Source organism: Eptesicus fuscus, chromosome 3, assembly GCF_027574615.1.
Source record: "Eptesicus fuscus isolate TK198812 chromosome 3, DD_ASM_mEF_20220401, whole genome shotgun sequence".
Classification (NCBI taxonomy): domain Eukaryota; kingdom Metazoa; phylum Chordata; class Mammalia; order Chiroptera; family Vespertilionidae; genus Eptesicus; species Eptesicus fuscus.
Window position 1 is genome coordinate 100,872,304 of NC_072475.1, and position 19,211 is coordinate 100,891,514.

Below are 19,211 nucleotides of genomic sequence, written 5' to 3' on the forward strand. Positions count from 1 at the left end.
GATCAGGCCAGCAGGGGGGGAAGTTGGAGGCAAGCAGGCCAGCAGTGGAGGGGAAGTTGGGGGCAAGCAGACTGGTGGGGGGGCAGTTGGGGGGGGCAATCCAGCCAGTGTGGGGGGCAGTTGGGGGCAAGCAGGCTGGCAGGGGGGGGCAATTTGGGGTGGTCAGGCTAGCAAGGGGGGGCAGTTGGGGGCAAGAAGGCCAGTGGGGGTGTGTAGTTGGGGATGAGAAGGTTGGCAGGCAGAGTGGTTAGGAGCAATCAAGCAGGCAGGCAGGTGAGTGGTTAGGAGTCAGAGATCCCGGATTGTGAGAGGGATATCCCAGATTGGAGAGGGTGCAGACTGGGCTGAGGGACACCCCCCTCCCTCCCTGTACATGAATTTCGTGCACTGGGCTACTAGTCTATAATAAAAATTATAGATGAAAAGCCATTTTTTTCTATTTAATTCTCAATATCTCAATATTTATTTCTTAGTCTGTTCTTTTGAAATGTCTACTATTTAATGCTGCCATTGTCCCATCTGAGATTCTCTGTTTTCTCTGTTTTTTAGTGTTCTCTTACCAGCTCTCCAAGACAGAGTGCAACCTGCTCTGTATTCCAACTCCTAATCTCGGCCTCTCAGCCCTCCTCTAATTTTACTTTATTTACAGGGCTGCAAGCTATGAATGTCCAGATTCAATTAGAAAAAAAACAACACATAATAAATATTGAATACAAACTTTTTTTGTCAGTGTAGCGAAAGGGCCAAATCTACACTAAGCTCAGTGAATGTTCATTGAATAAACTGAATGTAAATAAACACTCTCCTTTTAACTACCGTTTCTCTCCTCCTGGGAGATGGAAGAATCAATACCATTAAAATAAATATTCTGAACATCCAAATACAACCTGATAAATTTACTAAGGACTATAATAAAGTAGTGATTTTTATACACACACTGTTCTGAATGAAAAGGTGATTGATTTAGGAATTTGGAATGCTATTAAAAAGATACTGATCTCTATCATGTGACTTGCTTGGCATGACATTAAAACAAATAATCCAATCTTACTAGGACTGTAACGGCAATCATATGATGTCCATCATAGTACATGTAGGGTTCTTATCCTCATAGCAACATCTGTAGTACTTATGCTAATCACTTTAAATTAACCTTGATATGAAAACAAAACAAAAAAAAAAAAACAAGAAAACCCTAGGGATAAAGCTGCTGTTGTGGCAGTTCAGATGAGTAACATAATTTTCTAATAAAACTCCACAGCAAAAATTAGGATAACAAGATCCTATTAGCAAATTTTCTTAATATGCATTGGTTAAACCACAGCCTCAGTGCTAGCACAGGGGTAATTAGAGACATCACAGATAATGAGCTGCCTTATTGATGATTGCCCTTTTGTAACCCAGCCTAGTTCGAGGAGAGGTATTTTGAGTAATTTATAATTAAAAAACACAAGATAATGATAATTTTACATTTTTAACTTTAAATTTAGTATGAGTTTAGTGCTCTCTTTTTTTAGTGGGCATATTTGCTAGAGTTAGCAGAATATAAAAACAAACTTTACCCACCTAGACATAAATTACAAACTTTACCCGCATAGACATAAATCTATGGCTTAAAAAAAGAAGCTGTTTTGTAAAGCATGCAGTATTGTACAAATGAAAACACATGGGCTTTCTGGCACAGTCATATATTTTCACCATCGGCCCAGGGAATTAAGAAAGTGCTTTAAACGTAATAATTAAGAGTTTATTTGGTTCAGGTATAAGGTATCATGAAATGTCATCCTTTATTGACCTAATAATTCAAGCCCAAGAAGGGCATTTTGAGAGGCCCTGTTTCATTTAATTAAATTATCCAGAAAATAGGTAAATTTTACTCTGGGGAAAAGATTCAGCATGACAAAAAGTTTGTGTGTTTGCAGCTGTCTTTTTGAAATAAGCTATACCTAAATAAAAACAAGCTATATTGTCCATCTCTTTCCTAACATAAGCAATTTGGTATCATGGTGATAAACTTAAAAGTGTAAAACCAAATAGACAGGAAAAAACATAGAACTGATAGGCAAAGACAAGAAAAGAATTTTGCCTCTATGTGTATACAGCATGCCTGACACACCAATGATATTCAATAAATGCTTGTTGAACTTTAAAAAGTGAGTATATTTAGAAGTTTATACATAAGAGAAAAATAAATATGCTATAAGATTTTGCAAAATGCCTAAATGGAAAGCCATTTAATTTTTCTTTTTTCTTTTTTCTTTTTTTATTATTTTTTAATAAATCTTTATTGTTCAGATTATTACAATTGTTCCTCTTCCCCCACCCCCTATAGCTCCCCTCCACCAGGTTCCTACTCCATTTAATTTTAGTAAAAGTAAATTATGGAATTTCCTATTAAATATCATATTTATTTTAAAATACATGTTAAGTGTACATATTTTAATAAATATAAAATGAGAACTCAAGTTGTGTGTAGTTGAACTATAGCAACTAAATTAAAAGGGAAGAGTATTTTCTGAAAGTAAATGTAACTGCTCCTGTGCACTTAATTTTGAAAATTCCCTAGAGTAATTAAGTAATTAGGTTTTGCTTCTGAACTGGATTGCTTAAATATGGGGTAGTTAATTTTAAAAATTGTGAACCCAAGTGCTGCTTGGCCCAAGGGACCAGTACTTGAGGTGGAAATATCACCTTTTTGGTAGCTTGGATTTGGCCCAGATCAATATATCAAAGACATCAAGGCAGAGTTGTGAAATTTTGTGTGGAATAAAATCAAGTTGTTCAGAATTCCTTGTGGAAAAATAAAAAATATTCACTGACAAACATTAAAGATAGTGTTGGTATAGGCTTTGGTAGTGTATTTTCTATTATTGCTACAACAAAGTATAAAAAAACTTAGGAGCTTAAAACAATAAAAATGTATTAACTTGCCCTAACCGGTTTGGCTCAATGGATAGAGTGTTGGCCTGCAGTTTGAAGGGTCCCAGGTTCGATTCCGGTCAAGGGCATGTACCTTGGTTGCGGTCACATCCCCAATAGGGGGTGTGCAGGAGGCAGCTGATCGATGTTTCTCTCTCATCGATGTTTCTAACTCTCTATCCCTCTCCCTTCCTCTATGTAAAAAATCAATAAAATATATTTTAAAAAATGTATTAACTTATAGTTCTGAAGGTCAGAATTCCAAATGGCTAAAATCAAGGTGTCAGCAGTACTGCATTCCTTCTGGAGGCTCCAGGAGAGTCTTTTCATATGTCTTTTCTAGCCCCTCACCACCATCAACGCCCTTGACTCATGACTTAATTCCCCCATCTTCTAAATCAGCAACACAGGAGTTGTCCTTTTGATGCTGCTATCTTCCTGGCTCTCTTCTGCCTCTTTTTCCCTTGTTCAGGGCCCCTTGGATTATATTGTATCCACATTGGTAATCCAGTCTAATCTCCCTAATTTGAGGTCAGATGCTTAGCAACCTTAACCTATCTGCAACCTTAATTTCCCTTGCTTTGTAATCTAATTTATTGACAGCTTCTGAGGATTAGGACATAGATATTTTTGGGCACCACATGCTTACTACAGCTGTAACTGCCAAAAATCACTGGGTGAGCCTGAAGAATTCATTAAGTCATTTGTTTTACTAAATGACAGGAAACAATACAATTATTTTCCATTGTATTAAGTTTCTTTGTAAAATGATACTGATTTAAATTTGGATAATACTAATTAATGTCTAATAACTATTTAAATTTCTGATGAAATAAAGAAATATTTTCAGATTTATGCTATCCTATATAATAAAGAGCTAATATGCAAATGGTCATCACACCCTCACACCATAACACTGGAGAGAGAGGAATGGGGACCAGCCAGGCTGCAGCCTGGGAGAGGGACAAGCTGACTGCCCTGCAGTCCTTGGCACCAGTGGATGCACCTGCACCTGCCACCTGGGAGAGGGACAAGCCTCACACCCTGCAGTCCCGGGTGCCAGCACCTGCGGTTTCGGCCTGGGAGAGGGACAAGCTACCCACTTCACAGTCCTGGGCACCTGCAGCTGCAGCCTGGTTGAAGCCATCCATCTACGGTACCCTGTGGCTGTGGCTGCCCCAGGCGAAGCCGGCCTGGGTCCTGGGTGCCTGCGACCGGCTGGAGGAGGGAATCCTGGGTCCCAGATGTGGGGCGAGGCAGAGGCAGTTAGGGGCAATCAGGCCAGCAGAGGAACTATTAGGGGCAATCAGGCAGGCAGGCAGAGGTGGTTGGGGGTGATCAGGCAGGCAGAGGTGGTTAAGGGCAATCAGGCAGGCAGGCAGGCAGGCAAGCAGTTAGGAGATAGCAGTCCCAGATTGTGAGAGGCAGTTGGACATCCCCTGAGGGGTCCGGATTGGAGAGAGTGCAGGCCGGGCTGAGGGACCACCCGCCCCCCACCCCATGCATGAATTTTGTGCACCAGGCCTCTAGTTTACATATAACTTTGTACATGGACAACTCTTAAAAAAATATGTCTAGTTGAGATTTTGGAAGCATTTTACCATAAAACATCTAGATACATTAAATTGGACCATAATATTGTCTTTGAAATAAAACTTCAGATGAAAATTTAGCCATTGACACTCACTTTACTTTGTGAAAGTCAGGAACAACAGTAAAAATAACCTTCTCTGCTATGTGTACTTTAAAGTTACCTTAAGTCCCTTTCAGGACATGAGAAGATAGTGCTTTCATAACAAAGTGAATCTTGCCTTAACCCAAATAATTTAAGTTGGATAAGAACTAATTAAGCATATCACTAATACTAATATATTAGCAGTAGGTGAAACTAGGCATTAATTTGGAAGAATAAAAACTTTAGAGTAAAATTATACTTTTTGAAGAAGAATAATAGAATGCATTATAAAACATAAAATATACTCAAGAAGAAAGATCAGAATAACTTTGGATAATTGAAAAAAATTATCTAGTATGAATTTCAATTTATAAGAACAAAAAATATATTTTGTAGGAATATATTCCACTAGAGTCAAAGTTAAGGCTATAACTGAATAGGATAAGAACAATATTATAAAAATTAACAATGATAAAATCATGAATGGAAAGGTTATTGAAGACAGCACACATAATTTTTAAGGCTCAAGGAGAATCATTTGTTTCATCAGTAATTACTTATAAGCCTTATCTTAAGAAAACTTTCACATTTTCAAAGGAAAATGCTTATCACTTTGACAGAAACATGAAAAACTCTTCTAAAATTTTTAGGTGATGATTTCATTGACAGGTATACAGTAGTAAGATCTTTGCTAATCACATCCAAATCTGGACCTCATTTATCTTACATAGATAATAATATACCTTAAATTTTATTTTACTTTTCAATGAACCATATGCATTTCAAATATAAACTATACACATGTTGTTCAATTATTTCACAAGACCGGGTGCCCTAAAAATGATCACAGTATCCACTTAAATTGTGCCACTCTACCAGAATCTTCTGTAACAGCAATACTGAACAAAACAAGCAGTGGATAACTTTAATTAATGCTAATATTTGACACAGTATGAAGAAGAAGAATCCAGTACTGAGTAGAATAGTAAACAGGAGTCAAGGAAGTGGACCCAGTAAGTGTGGACTGTCCTTTCAAGACCTTTGGGAGTGAAAGGAAAGGAGAGAGACAGTAAACAACTTGTTGGATTCATGAGCTGATTTAGCCCATGAAAGTTGTTCTCAGCTCATTTTGCAAGAGAATAAGGCTAGAATTTAGCCCTAGATTACATTAAAAAATCTTTATTATTGAGAGTATTACAGATGCCCCCCCTTTCTTCCCCCGTTGCCCCTCTCTTCCCTACCCCAGGCCTTTACCAACATATTGTCTGAGTCCATAGATAATGCATATATGCATATAAGTTCTTTGGTTAATATCTTCCTGACCGCCCCCCAAATTTCCTCTGAGATTCGTCAGTCTATTCCATGCCTCTGATTCTATTTTATTTATCAGTTTATTTTGTTCAATGGATTTCTTGTCAGTTTATTTTGATTTTTAGAATCAATTGTTGATAGATATGTATTTATTGCCATTTTATTGTTCATATTTCTCCTCCTCCTCCTCCTCCTCCTCCTCCTCCTCTTCCTCCTCCTCCACCTCTTCCTCCACCTCCTTCTTTTCCTCCTCTTCCCCCAAGAATATTCTTCAACATTTCATGTAATACTGGTTTGGTGGTGATGAACTCCTTTAGCTTTTTCTTATCTGTGAAGCTCTTTATCTGACCTTCAATTCTAAATGATAGCTTTGCTGGATAGAGTAGTACTTATTGTAGGTCCTTGTTATTCACCACTTTGAATATTTCTTGCCACTCCCTTCTGGCCTGCAAAGTTTCTGTTGAGAAATCAGCTAACAATCCTATGAGCAATCAAATAGGTTTTCAATATCTTGCTCTTTCTCTTCTTCTGGCACCCCCATGATATGAATGTTGGTAGCCTTGAAGTTATTCCAGAGGCTCCTTACACTTTCTTTATGTTTTTGGACTCCTTTTTTTTTATGGCTCTTCTGATTGGATGTATTTTGCTTCCTCATATTCCACATAGTTGATCAGATTATTTTTTAATCCCTGTAAATTATTCTTTATTTCAGTTAGTATATGCTTAATTTCTGACTGGTCCTTTTTCGTGTCTTTGAAATTCTCATGTCTTTGAAGATCCTTGAAAGTCTCACTAAGTCCCTTGAAGCTCTCATTAAGTCCTTGGAAGCTCTCAATAAGATCCTTTAGTAACATTATAATTATTATTTTCAACTTTCTACCCAATAGTTTGCTTGCTTCCATCTCTTTGATTTGTGACATGTTTCTTTGTCTCCTCATTTTGATTGCTTCCCTTGTGTTTGTTTCCATGTATTAGGTAGAGATGTTATGTCTCCTGGAATTGTAGAATGGCCTTGTGTAGTAGGTGTCCTGTAGGGCCCAGTGGCTCAGCCTCCCCAATCACTGAGTCTGCCCCTTTAGTGTGTCACTTGTGGATGTGTAGAGTGGTAATCTGGTATGGTCCAAGCTGTCCACTGGGTGCAATGGCTCTGGGCTCTTCTGGGAGGTGCAGAGTCAGCCACTGCCTGGGGCCACCTGGCAGGAGCTACAGAGCAGTCTGCAGATGGCTGCTACTTTTATTGTGCTTGACAGTGCCCATGGGAGGCCCAACTGTGAAGCAAGGCAGGCTGGTGCCAGTGCTGGGTCTTGGGACTTTTATTGATAGGTTTATGGTATACTGATGCCAGCTGATGCTTGTTTGAGAGATTTTAGGAAAGTCTGAAACCTGAGCTTGGACAGGCCATTCATATTGGAAAGCCACTGCAAATAGCTTGGGTGGGGCTTCAAATTGGATGGAGCAGGATCTCAGGGAATCACCAGGGTAGAGCGAACAGTGTGGGCCAGGCTGACAGAAACTCAGATATGGCTGCCAGTCAGCTTTGAAATTTGGGAGAAATATTGATCCCTGCAAGCACCTGCCTCTGGGAGAAAAATGCCCCCCTAGATCCTACCCCTATGCCAGACAATCCAGTCCCTCCTTGTATATCCCTGCCTCTGCCCCACCTCACCCCCAAGTCATTGCCCTAATTCTGGAGTTCAGAGGAATCAGGACCCTGTAAATGCATGTGCTGGCCCTTTAAGAGGAACTGCCTGGGTCTCCATCATCCTCTGTGTGACTCAGCCACAGTTCCCACTGGTTTTTACAGCCTGAAGTTACAGGGACTTCTATTCTCAGCTGTGGAACTCTGAGGTGAGGGACTTGTGTGGGGTTGGGACCCCTTGGTTCTCACAGGAGGCCTCTGCAGCCAAGATATTCTTTCTGATTATAAAACACCACACATGGGTGTCTGACCAGTCCATTCTGTGCCTCTGCCCTCTATCCCAGTCTTGATATGCTTTTTTCTTTACTTCTATAGTTGTAGGACTTCCATTCAGCCAGATTTCAGGCAGTTCTGAATGATGCTTGCTCTGTATTTTAGTTGTAATGTTGATGTTGTTGTGAGAGGTAGTGAGTACCAGAATTCATCTAGGCCACCATCTTGTTTCTCTAAGATAGTGGTCAGCAAACTCATTAGTCAACAGAGCCAAATATCAACAGTACAATGATTGAAATTTCTTTTGAGAGCCAAATTTTTTAAACTTAAACTTCTAACGCCACTTCTTCAAAATAGACTCACCCAGGCCATGGTATTTTGTGGAAGAGCCACACTCAAGGGACCAAAGAGCTGCATGTGGCTCGCAAGCCACAGTTTGCTGACCATGGCTCTAAGATTACTTTCCCCTAGGCTTTCTATTCAGTCAATAAACAGCATGCAATATATATATACTAGAAGTCCCTCAGCCCGGCCTGCACCCTCTCCAATCCAGGACCCCTCAGGGAATGTCTGACTGCCTCTCACAATCCAGGACCACTGGCCCCTAACCATTCTCTTGCCTTCCTGCCTGATCTCCCCTAACCACCTCTACCTGCCTGTGTGATCTCCCCTAACTGCTCCCCTACTGGCCTGATTGCCCCTAACTACCTCTGTCTCAATGCCCAACCAGGACCCAGGATTCCCTCCTCCGGCCACTTGCAGGCACCTGGGGCCCAGGCTTCCCTTTCTCGGGCCAGACACAGGCACCCAGGACTCGGACCGACTTCACCCAGGCAGGCTGCAGCTGCAGGGGGCCATGGGCAGGCGGCTTTGCCTGGGCCACAGCCACAGGAGCCCAGGACTGTGGGGCAGGTGGCTTGTCCCTCTCCTGGGCCACAGCCACAGGCACTGGCACCCAGGACCATGGGGCAGGTGGCTTGTCCCTCTCCTGGGCTGCAGGCGCAGCACAGGTGCAGCCACTGGCACCCAGGACCATGGTCCAGGCGGCTTGTCCCTCTCATAGGCTGCAGCCTGGCTGGTCCCCATTCCACTCTCATGAGCTCATTTGTGCCTGGCTGGTCCCCATTCCTCTCTCCCCAGTGTTGAGTGTCTGAGCCGTTATGGTGTGACAGCATGAGGGTATGATGACCATTTGCATATTACCTCTTTATTATATAGGATATATATGAAACCCAGTGATGGAAATATATATATAGTGAAAAGATCCAGCAATGCAAATATATATAAAAGATACAGTGACACAAATATTATATATATATATATATATATATATATATATATATATATATATATATATGTATATGTATATGTATATGTATATGTATATGTATATGTATATGTATATGTATATCTCATTCCAAATTACAGGAACCCAGGGCCAAAATCACTGTCTTTACAGGTTATGTCTGAGAGGGGTGCTATGGGGTGGGTTGGGATTTTTGAGGGGAAAGCCTTTTTAATTTTTAGAATAGAAGGAACTTAAACATGTAGAATGAAAAGAAAATGTGGTAGAGCAAAAGAGATTGAAGTATAGAAGGGAGAAAGAATAATCCCCACTCAAGTTCTTGAAAAGATGGATGGAAATGAGATTTGACACTGATGTGAACAGGGGAGGGAAGAGATGGAGCAGTTGGTGAAGGTAAGTACTGAGTTAAAGAAAAGGAATTGGGAAATTTGATGTCTCTAGTCTTTAATTTCTCAAAAGAGGTGCAAAATAATCCCTCATATGGGCTCAGTGTGTAATAAATGATCTGGCTCAAGGGCACTAGAGACTATTTGGGACAAAGCTATAAAAATGAGCAAGGTAGGAAAATAATGACAAACACAATGAAAACCAAAACCATCCTATATAATAAAAGGCCAGCGACCATAACAGGGTAACGATCAGAAAGACCAGTCAACCAATCGCTATGAGGTTCATTGACCACCTCTCAGTCCCTCCCCACAGCCCGCAGGCTCTGATCACTGGATGGCCAACGGGGAACCACGGGGAACTGGGGTGGGTGGCGGTGGGCCGGAACTGGGGACTGGCAAGCAGGCGGAAGGCAGATCTCTTGGTCCCTCCCCCTGGCCCACAGGCTCTGATCACTGGATGGCAAATGGAGAACCACGGGGAAACGGGGTAGGTGGTGGCGAGGTGGGACAGGGGACTGGTGAGCAGGCAGAAGATGGCCCTGATTGCAGGCTAGGCCTAGGGACCCTACCTGCACACAATTTTGTGTGCTGGATCTCTAACTTAATAATAGACAAACATGCAAATTGACTGCACCTCTGTTATGCCCACAACCAATCAGAGCGAACAAGATGGCGGTTAATTTGCATATGCGGGCGCTGAGCGGCCTGGGTCCCGTAACATCCTCCGGACCCAGGCCACTCAAAGCCTGTAGGCCCGCGCTTAGGTCCTGAGTGGCAGGGGCCCAGAACGCCCCCTGGCCACTGGGAGCCTTGGCGGGGCGGGAACATTCCCGCGTCGCCATAGCGATGTGGGAATGTTCCCACCCCCAAACACTTGCAGAGGTCTGAGGTCTGGGAAACATCCTCCAGACCCAAGCCGATCAGAGCTGTAGGCCTGCGCTTAGGTCCTGAGTGGCAGAGGCCCAGAATGCCCCCTGGCCACTTGGAGCCTAAGGGTGCAGGCGCCAAGGGGCTGGGTCCCGCAAACATCCTCAGGACCCAGGCCAGTCCGAGCCTGTAGGCCCCTTGCTTAGGTCCTGAGTGGCAGGGTTCCCAGAATGCCCCCTGGCCACTTTGAGCCTATAGGTGCAGGCGCCAAGGGGCTGGGGGCGGGGCGGGGCAGGAACATCCCGTGTCACCATAGTGCCCCCAGCCGCTTGGGAATGCTCCAGCACCAAGAGGCAGTTTGGGTCCACGCCCCCAGCCTGGTGCACATGATGGGGGGCTGGCTGCTGGCCTCTGGTGTGTGTGGAGACCCCTGGCGGCCACCGCTGCGTGCGGCCCAGGGGTCACTGCATGCCCCCCAGCCTGGCGTCCATGGTCAGGGCTCATACAGGAGGCAACCAATCAAAGTGTCCCTCTCACATTGATGTTATTCTCTGTCTCTCCCTCTCTCTTCCACACTCTCTAAAAATCAATGGGAACATACCCTCAGGTGAGGATTAAAAAAAAAAATGCATATCCTATGAAAGACACATCTTGAAAATGCCTAAAGAAAGTTGTCATATTTTCTTGGTGAAGGGACTGGAGTCCGTGTTGATGAAAACACCTTGGTGGCTGTGGTGACTGGCAGTGGCTGCAGCAGCAGGGTGATGGGGCTGGTGCCTTCCCCTGATCAGCCCAGTTGCCTCCCACAAAGGAGCGTGGGGAGCGGGCCTAAGCCATCAGTAGGACATCCCCTGAGGGCACCCAGTATGTGAGAGGGGGCAGGTTGGGCTGAGGGACCCCCAACCCCAGTGCATGAATTTCGTGCACCAGGCCCCTAGTGTTAGTATAAAGAAATAGTGAGAATCTCAGAGGGAAGGCGGGGTAGGGTGGGTGGGTGGGAATAGATCAACCAAAGAGTCTTTATGCATAGAAAATGGAGTTGTGAAGGCCTGGGGCAGAGGGTGGGAGGGGGGCTAGAAGAAGTCAATGGGGAGGGAATTGCTTTCAACAATTAAAATTTAAAATAAGTAAATAAAACTAAAGAGGAAAAAAGCAATAGTGAAAACCCCTTATTTCCAATTCTGAGGCCAATCTCTTAAGCTACTTGCACCCAGGTCTGAAATCACCTCCACTAGAGAGGCTGTGCCTCTTCTCCATGCTCCTCATCATAGGAGAGATCCAACAGAAATGTGGATTCACTAGATTTACTCCTCCCTCTTTTCTTCTGAAGGTGTTGAGCTCCCCTGAACCAGACTCTGCTTTGTCTTTACAGCACTGGCCTCTCCCACCCTAGCACATGACAGGTCATGGCACAAGGGGAGAAAAAAACGAATAAATAAATAAAACACTCATTCTTCAACAAATTAAAGTATTTATTGTCTTTTATAGAAGTAGCAGCATTAGTACTGAGAATAAACTTGGTCTGGGAATTAGATTTGAAAATGCTTATTTTATTTGGAGTGTCATAAATCCCCACATATGTTTGACAAAGATCTTAATGGAAACTAATTTGAAGAGTATTAGACTTTGAGTTCTTTGAAGACAAAATGTCTTATTCTGGCCTACCACATACTAGGTAGTTATTTAATAGTTATTTGTTGGAGAAATGAATCCCAAGATTTAATTCAACACCACTTCCAGGAATAAGGTTGACATTTAACATATCATTTTTAGGTTAAACTAAATGGAAAGTTAAAGAAAAAATATTTAAATAAGTAAATTTTCCTATTTTTAATTTATTATGATTAAATAAAAACATTATGAATTCCATGATTCTTCTTTGCATTTCAGAATTTTTTTTAAAAAAGTAAAATGAAAAGAGAAGTATAGTGTTAATTTAAAGGACTTGCTTTGAGCCCCCCACTTAATATAACTTTTTATTGAAAGAAAGTTTCATGTATGAAGGAGATATCTTAAGAATTAAAAGTGGCTTACCCCTGGGTGGTAAATTTACAGACATCTTAATTATCCCAATTTGCTTTTCTGTATGTACTAGTTTTTCTGCAATGGGAGTAGTTTGATAGTAAAAAGTATTTTAATACTTGTAAATTTAAAAGGGGCTGGAATAAAGGAAGTGCAGTTAAACCATACCAATGCTGAGTTAATAAAAAAAATAAATGAAACCCTTCACCCAATGCATCAGTTTAAACTCTACTTCAGTCCATCTTCACCCTGGCTATCTAATCTGTTTCTTATGCATTCACAAGGCACATCTTTGCCCCAGGTACACCTGAAACCCTCATTAGCCCCTATGATTACCACATCCAAAACCCATTTCTCTTGGCCTTTTTAAATACTATTCTTCCCTTCCTTCAAGATCTCTGAGATACCACTTGAGCCCACCCCTTCCAAAAAAAAACATTTTGTTTTTGTTGTTACTTATGCATACTGCAGTCTGTTATCGAATATCATTTCAGGTGAATACCATATTTTCTGGCGTATAAGACGACTGGACGTATAGAAGATTTTCCTGTGTTAAAAAGTCGTCTTATACGCTGGAAAATACGGTAATATGTTTAAAGCTTATGCTGAATTCTTAGAATGTCATTTAAAAGAGAAACATCTATATTACAAATCTTGGCTAAAATGCAAGGTTAGCTGCTCCCCAGCAGGATCCCACAACTGGGTACGGATCTCCTCAGGAGTATTCAAAAAAATTTTTTTTGATGCCTTTCATTATAGTTGGCCATTTGCTTGACTGCCTTTCACCAAATGCTCCTTTTTCTCACTGAGACACAGCATTCTCTTATCTTCTTCTAGATCATTGGCCTCATAACAGAAGCTCTGCCAGGAAACTTTTGTTGCTTAAATGTTAATGCTATAAGCTTTCTGACATATGAAAGTAGAAAAGCCTTATAAAGAAGGATGAGAATAAGCAAATCCTGTTGCTGTCTGACCGACTCATCTGTCTTGATGTTTTGACCTTTTTTAAATAAACTATTTTTAGTAGAATTCCTTTGCCTCACATTATTTGAACAGGGAACAAAAACAGGTAATTCTAGGTTCATGGGTTTACATATCTAAACTTTTATACTTTACTACTTAGATGGATGGATAACACCACTCAAACGTTGTGTCAGGAGAAAAAAAATTTTGTGTAAATGCAACTTGATATATTTAGTCTTGAATTTGGTGAATAAAACACAATGTAGTATTTTAATTAATAGCACCCTGGTACTCTACAAGGATATTAAAAGGTAAAATATTGGTTTTTATACCAAGGAGCTAATAGTTACATGGGTGACATAGATCTTAACTCAGAAGATAAGTCATAACAGTTAAACAGTGGTATGTGCTAATAATGGATGCTTGCTTTAAAATTGTATTGAATGAAGTCCGAGATGAGTGGTACAGCTGATTAATATTGTTAATTTAGAAAAGGAAATAAAGATAATGAAAGTTTTAAAGAAAGCTTTTTGTAGAAGTTATAAACTTATAACTTATGTAGAAATCACTTTCATGCAAAAGAAAAGGAAGAAGAAAAATAAGCACTGGAAATTGTTCCTCTGTGAGCTTGTACACAGTGAGCCAGAACCTTTTCTTTTTCTACATATATACACTGACCTACATGTGTATGCTGCTTTGGTTTAGTTTTGCTTATGTTTGGATAATAAGTATCTTTCATGCATTCAGTATGAAATAAAATATTAACATGATGAGCATCTTTCTTGAGAAAATTGTGAGCACCTTTTACTCCTAGAATTAAATACCTGTTGTAGGTCCTCAAAAGAAAGGCACTTCATAAGAACAAAGAATAATTAATTTTAGCCTATTGTAAAATATTTGTTTACCACATGTATTCTTTGATGGGAAGTTATCTTCACAAAAGTAAAATAGAAGAAAATACACACCCTCTTTAAGTCACATTGTCTGGCATACAGTGTATCTAATATTCATGTCCCAACACCTTGGCATGTCTCTATACCATGTCTAAATTTTGTGGCACCTGCATGGGATAAACAGATTTGTGTCTCAAAATTAATTCATTTAAAGGTATGAATAAATTAAAAGCATGGGAATTGATTATTTAATACTATTCCTTCTGCTGAAATCCTCTTTCAGATTTTGAACATTTCTTTAAAACATTATCCTATATAATTAAAGCCTAATATGCTAAGTGTCTGGTTATCTGGTCAGCTATTCAACCAATCAAAGCATAACCCTAATATATAAAAACCCTGGGTCCCTCATGACCGGAGGCTCAACCAATCGGAAATCAGTCCTGCAGTCAGCACTGGGTTGCCATGGCGACCCAGCACTGACTGCTTAAGGCAGCAGGCCCAGTGACCCAGCACTGACTGCTGAGGGGGCTGCAAATCAGGCCCGGAGAGAGGCCTGAAGAGAGAAGAAGGGTCTGATCTGTAGCCTCTGTGGCAGCTGTTGATCAGCAGTTGCCTCTCTCTTTCTCTTTGGGCCTGGCCAGCAGCTGTGCCTTCATTTTTCTCCAGGCCTCCAAGGAGGCTGCTGATCAGCCCCACCTTTCTGATCAGGCTCCGTTGATAGGCCCAGGGGTCAGATGCTCCAACCAGTAGATTAGCTTTCTGCTGGGGTCTGGCCAATTCGGACTGAGCGAGACAGGCCAGAAATGTCCTGGAGCCCTCCCATGATACCTCCCTGGCTGGCCAACCACCCATGTCCCTCCCCAGCCCCTATCGTGCACCAGTGGGGTCCCTTGGCCTGGCCTGCACTGTCTCACAATCTGGGACCCCTCAGGGGATATTGGAGAGTTGGTTTCAGCCCGATCCCACAGTCCAGGCTGAGAGACCCCATTGGCGCACGAATTCATGCACCAGGCCTCTAGTTTAATATAAAACAAAATGAAAGGGACTGAATCTCTTTCAGAAGAAAAGGATGAATTATTTTCTTTCAACTCATATCTGACATTTTTATTAACTTCTTAGTTTCTCAAATATATGTTGCATTTAAAAATTACTTTGATTATGTCTTTATACAAAAGACCTAATTTAAAATAACCCTACTATTCTTACAATTTATAATAATGTTAATGGGGATGTAATGATTATAATCTTTATTGGCTTGGCTTTCTTTCTCAGGGTTATCTACTTAGAAGAATTTTCCTTTTGTTTTATCAGGCTACAGGGCCCTCCTTGTTCATAAGATGGATATTTTTAATGAAAGAGATATATCACTTTTTCACATGTCAATCATGTTACAAAAATTACTTTGAGTTGTTAGGATAGTTGCCTAATTTGAGGAGAAGAAAATCACCTGTCACTATTGACTGAATACAAATTGGTAAAGTCATGATTGCATGTTTTACTTATAAGGCAAATTGTCTATCAATGGCAGGAAGTTAACTAATCACTTTAAAAACTTTAATGACAAATTCTTGTTATTTTGATCATACCAAGGTTAAAGGCATAGACAATGAAAACCACATTTTTTTAAAAATTAAATTTATTGGGGTGACATCTACACTAATAAAAGGGAAACATGCAAATTGACCATACCTTCACTACACCCACCAGCCATGCTCAACAGCCAATCAGGAATGAGTATGCAAATTTACCCAACAAAGATGGCGGTGACCACGGAGCTGGAGCGAGCAGGAGGCTTGGGTTGCCCCCAGTGATGGAGGAAGCCAAGCTTCCCACCCACCTGGCCTCGGCTCAAGGCTACAAAGTTTCAATTATAGAAGATAAATAAATCCCAGATACCTGCTTCCAGCCAGCCCTGGCCTCTGCTCAAGGAGGAGCAAAAAGAAAAAGAAAAAAAGAAAAGAAAAAAAGGAGTGGCTGGGAGCCTGGATTGCCAGGGGGCATGGCCAGCCTGCAAACAGCCCTCAGCCCCTCACCCAGGCTGGCCACACCCCCATGGGGTGAGGGTCCCCGCTGGGGGGCTTGGCCAGCCTGTAAACAGCCCTCAGCCCCTCACCCAGGCTGGCCAGGCACCCCAGCAGGGACCCCCACCCTGAAGGGGGTGTGGCCAGCTTGAAAACAGCCCTCGGCCCCTCACCCAGGCTGGCCACGTCCCCCCAGCAGGAACCTTCACCCCATGGGGGCATGGCCGGCCTGCAAACCACCACAGGCCCCTTGCTCAGGCCGCCCCATGCCCCAAGGGAACCCCCACCCTGATCTGGGACACCCTTCAGTGCAAACCAGCTGGCCCCCACCCGTGCACCAGGCCTCTATCTATACTATTAAAATGCTAATTAGACTGGAAGACCTTCCAGAAGACCTTCCAGACGTTCTTCTGGACAAACCCATGGTGGCGGGGCCGAGGTAGAAGTCGATAGAGGCCAAGATGTGAGGGCACTTGTGGGTGATCAGGCCAGGATGGGATGGCAGTTGTGAGTGATCAGGCTGGTGGAGGGGGGGTTTGTTGGTGGTAAGCAGACCAGCAGGGCGGCCAGTTGGAGGCAAGCAGGCCATCAGTGGGGGTCAGTTGGAGGTGATCAGGCCGTCAGAGGGGATCAGTTGGAGGTGATTGGGGGGGGAGAGTTTGGAGTGAGCAGGCCAGCAGGGGGGCAGTTGGGGGCAAGCAGGCCAGTGGGGAGGGAAAGTGGGGGCAAGCAGGCCAGCAGGGGGGCAGTTGGGGGTGAACAGGCCGGCAGGGGGAGCAGTTGGGGGCGATCACACTGGCACGGGGGGCAGTTGGGGGTGATCAGGCTGGCAGGGGGCAGTTGGGGGCAAGCAGGCCAGCAGGCAGAGTGGTTAGGGGCAATCAGGCAGGCAGGCAGGCAGGTGAGCAGTTAGGAGGCAGCAGTCCCAGATTGTGAGAAGGATGTCCGACTGCCGATTTAGGCCCGATCCCCTCAACTGGCAGTAGGACATCCTTCGAGGGGTCCCAGATTGGAGAGGGTGCAGGCCGGGCTGAGGGACCCCCCCCACCCCCCGCACCCCATGCACGAATTTTGTGCACTGGGCCACTAGTTTGCTAATAAAATTATATAGATTTCAAGTATAAAATTCTATGATGCATTTTTAATAGAACTGCTGGTTTCCCACTCTTAGATGATGATAGTCAACCTGTTTGCACAGCTAACTGTTATGGACTGAATGTACCGCACCCCCATTCACATGTTGAAATTTCATATCTAATGTGATGGTGTTTTTAAGTGGGACCTTTGGGAGGAAATTAGGTCATGAAACTGGAAGCTCCATGAAAGGGATTTTTAAGAAGAGGCCAGAGAGCTAACTTCTCTCATTTCTATCATGTGAGAAGACAGGGAGAAGTCAGCCTTCTGCAGCCTGGAAGAGGGCTCTCACCAGAACCTCACCATGATAGCACCATTATCTCAGACTTCCAGCCTCCAGGACTATGAGCAAATACATTTCTGCTGTTTATAAGCTACCTACTTTATAGTACTTTATTATAATCGTCTGAGCTGATGAACACAGCTGCCCACAGAAGCGTGTGCAGCCAGGATTCAGTGTTCCTAAGCCTTCTGAGGAGACACATCCCCGTCAGCATTCTGCAGAGAAACTGACTGCTAAGAAGAAGAGGAGAGGAGAATAAAAAACATACTTGAGCAAAGGAAGGTGGTAGGACAGGGCAACATAACATGAGAAAGCCATGAAGTCAGGAGAGGCAGTGTATTTGTAGGAAACAATACTAATTATTTTCTAAGAGCTTAGATTTTAGTATTTCAGAGAAATGGATATAACGTCTGTTCAGACCCTTACTAGCTATGTGACCTTGGGCAAAGTACTTCACTTCTTTGACTCTCAGTTTCCTCGTCTGCAAAATGAAAATTATGATAAACCTATCTTAGAAATTGGGAAAATTAAATATGATAATGGGGTAAATGTTATACATAGACCAATGTGTAATATGCATTTAGTGAATGGTAGCTTTAATGTTTATTATTGAAATAAAGCTTGAGCATTTGGATATTCCAGAGTTTAAAAATAGTGTTTTTTGTTTGTTTGCTTGTTTGTTTGTTTGTTTATTTTCTACTTTTTCAACAGATAATACTAAAAAAGTCTGAAACAATATGCAAAACTTTACTGGAGCTCTGTTGAATTACCCAATTGACAGAATAAGCATGTGCTTAGGATACCAAAAAAGAAACATCACAAACAAAACACAAAAGAAGAGAAGATGAGAATAGCTATAGAGAAATTATTTTATCTTTTCATGATGCAATTTGATGTCATATTTTAAAATAAAGTCATATTATGTTTGTTTATGAAAATTAAAATATACTGAGAAAAATAATATTTTAATATTGTGTCTTGTAAAGAATATAAGAATAGCCGAGGATACCAAAAGGTATCCACTGAACTCAAAAGAAGAGAAATTTAAACCAGAACAAAGTCTCTTATCACTAAATCCTTAGTGAGATGAAGTGAAAATTGTTATCAGAAGCTTACTGTAAAATACCCACCCTAGGTTGAGTATGCACTTGGTAAAATGATTGAATGGTAAACATATATAGTCCTAATTTTAGAATAAACTTTCATTTATTCTTAATAAATTATTTTATCATTTCTTACAATATCTCAAACTCAAGAACATTCTTGATACATACCTAATTCCTTTTTCCCAAGGCAGGGCAAAAAATAAGCAATCTGTCTCATGTTCATTAGAATTCCTAAGTTTCATGACTTTATTTTCGGCAAAGATCCAAATAATATTGGAAAGCAAAACTTTATGCTTTGATAGTTATTTATATCTTAGTATAACTGAATTTATGACTTCTTAAAATGAAGAAAGAGAGAGCATGGATGTGGGGAATATAAGCAAGAGGGTTGGGGGTTCTTCTGGTAG